At 75.3% G+C, this 2,500-nt stretch overlaps 2 non-coding genes across 2 annotated transcripts in view; both read left to right on the top strand.

Moving 5' to 3' along the window:
• Positions 1-1,551: 1,551 nt before the first annotated feature.
• On the top strand, positions 1,552-1,705 carry LOC147184906 (5.8S ribosomal RNA). The gene has a single exon (XR_015100017.1). It is a non-coding gene; the product is annotated as a 5.8S ribosomal RNA (ribosomal RNA).
• Positions 1,706-2,079: 374 nt separating this feature from the next.
• The window catches only part of LOC147184905 (28S ribosomal RNA), a 4,301-nt gene continuing 3,880 nt past the window's right edge, over positions 2,080-2,500 (top strand). The window contains exon 1 of the ribosomal RNA XR_015100015.1: positions 2,080-2,500. This exon is cut by the window's right edge and continues 3,880 nt beyond it. This is a non-coding gene — a ribosomal RNA (28S ribosomal RNA).

Here is a 2,500-nt window from a genome sequence, read left to right as displayed (position 1 = left end):
CGGAGGCGGCGCCGGCGCACCCCGGCCTCCCGAGTTCGGAGCGGATGGATGGGCGGAGGAGGACGGCGGCGGCGGCGGCGACGTCGAAGGCGGCACGCGGGGAGAGGCGCGGGGCGGGGGCACGTGGCCCCCAGCCCCCGCGGCCCGACCCCGCGGTGCCGTCGGAGGCGGCGCCGGCGCACCCCGGCCTCCCGAGTTCGGAGCGGACGGATGGGCGGAGGAGGACGGAGGCGGCGGCGGCGACGTCGAAGGCGGCCCGCGGGGAGAGGCGCGGGGCGGGGGCACGTGGCCCCCAGCCCCCGCGGCCCGACCCCGCGGTGCCGTCGGAGGCGGCGCCGGCGCACCCCGGCCTCCCGAGTCATGAGCGGACAGATGCAAACGGATGGGCGGAGGAGGACGGCGGTGGCGGCGGCGGCGGCGGCGGCGGCGACGTTGAAGGCGGCCCGCGGGGAGAGGCGCGGGGCGGGGGCACGTGGCCCCCAGCCCCCGCGGCCCGACCCCGCGGTGCCGTCGGAGGCGGCGCCGACGCACCCCGGCGCGCCCCGGCCTCCCGAGTCATGAGCGAACAGATGCAAACGGTTGGGCGGAGGAGGACGGCGGTGGCGGCGGCGGCGGCGGTGGCGACGTCGAAGGCGGCCCGCGGGGAGAGGCGCGGGGCGGGGGCGTGAAGGAGACGGGCGGGGGGTACGGTGCCGGTCTTTGGCCGGTCGCCTACACCCCCGCCCCGACCCGTAAGCGCCCCCAGCCCCCGCGGCCCGACCCCGCGGTGCCGTCGGCGGCGGCGCCGGCGCACCCCGGCGCTCCCCGGCCCCCCGAGTCCAGAGCGAACACACGGGCGGAGGAGGACGGCGGCGGCGGCGGCGGCGGCGACGTCGAAGGCGGCCCGCGGGGAGAGGCGCGGGGCGGGGGCACGTGGCCCCCAGCCCCCGCGGCCCGACCCCGCGGTGCCGTCGGCGGCGGCGCCGGGGCGCTCCCCGCCGCGCCCCGGCCCCCCGAGTCCGAAGCGTGAGAAACGCCGATAGGCGGCGGGCGGCGGCGGCCGCGCGGCCGCGGGGCGGCGGGCGGGTGCGCCGCGGGCGTCGCGGGGGGGGGAGGAAGGTCAGGAGGACGGTGTCGGGCGCGGGGTGTATGTCGGTTCGCGTCGTCGCGCGGCCGGCCGCTCCCCGCGTCCCGCCCGGCCCCCGCCGGCCCCCCCCCCCGGTCAGGCGCCCGTCGGCGTTCCCCGACCGCCCCACCCCGCGCGTCCGCGCGGTCGTCGACGTCCCGTCCGCCTTGTCAACGCTCCCATAGTCCAGGCCGGGCCGCGGCCGGCGTCGGGGACCACTCCCCCGCCGGTGCCATCGCGACCTGGCCGACCTCGGAACCTTACCCCCAGTCGCCGGGTACCCAACCTTCTCGCCACCTTCGGCGGCGAGCGGGGGGTTCAATGTCTCCGAAGTCCCCCCCCGGCCTGCCGGCGGGGCGGGGGGGGCTAGGAGCGCCCGGAGGCGCCGTTATCCCCCTTTTTAACCCCTTCTCTGAATGTTGGCCAAAACCGCAAACCAAACGTACGACTCTCAGCGGTGGATCACTCGGCTCGTGCGTCGATGAAGGACGCAGCTAGCTGCGAGAACTAATGTGAATTGCAGGACACATTGATCATCGACACTTTGAACGCACCTTGCGGCCCCGGGTCCCTCCCGGGGCCACGCCTGTCTGAGCGTCGCTTGTACATCTATCGGGATCGGGGCGCCCACGGGCGCCCCCCTCCCGCGGTTGGGGCGTCGCGGGCCACCGCCGGCCTACCCCCCCCACCTTCCCTCCCCGCACGGGGAAATGGGGGTGGGGGGGGCGGACGGCACGGCCCTCGTCCCCCTAAGTATAGACCCGACCGCCCGCGCCCTCGACGGGCCCGACCACCGCGCGGCCGCAGGGGCCCGCGGCGGCTGCCGATGGAGGATCCGTCCCCCGCCGCGCAGTCCGCCGCGACGCACCGCGCGGCCGCGTAGGAGTCGTGCGCCCGGCGAGGCGCGGGGTTAACGGCCGACCCCCGATGACGGGAGGCGATCCGTCGCCCCCGCCTCTAACCCCGTTCGACTACGACCTCAGATCAGACGAGACGACCCGCTGAATTTAAGCATATTACTAAGCGGAGGAAAAGAAACTAACAAGGATTCCCTCAGTAGCGGCGAGCGAAGAGGGAGAAGCCCAGCGCCGAATCCCCGCCCGGCGGAGGGCGCGGGACATGTGGCGTATAGAAGGTCGCTTTGCCCGGCGCCGCCCGGTGGGGGCCCGAGTCCTTCTGATGGAGGCTCTGCCCGAGGACGGTGTGAGGCCGGTAGCGGCCCCCGGCGCGCCGGGGCGAGGCCTTCTCGGAGTCGGGTTGTTTGGGAATGCAGCCCAAAGCGGGTGGTAAACTCCATCTAAGGCTAAATACTGGCACGAGACCGATAGCGGACAAGTACCTTAAGGGAAAGTTGAAAAGAACTTTGAAGAGAGAGTTCAACAGGGCGTGAAACCG

The sequence above is a fragment of the Hippocampus guttulatus genome, unplaced genomic scaffold, assembly GCF_054856545.1.
Source record: "Hippocampus guttulatus isolate MCC_2025c unplaced genomic scaffold, RoL_Hgut_1.0 HiC_scaffold_53, whole genome shotgun sequence".
In the NCBI taxonomy this organism is placed as follows: Eukaryota; Metazoa; Chordata; class Actinopteri; order Syngnathiformes; family Syngnathidae; genus Hippocampus; species Hippocampus guttulatus.
This window is presented reverse-complemented; position numbering and strand designations above follow the sequence as displayed.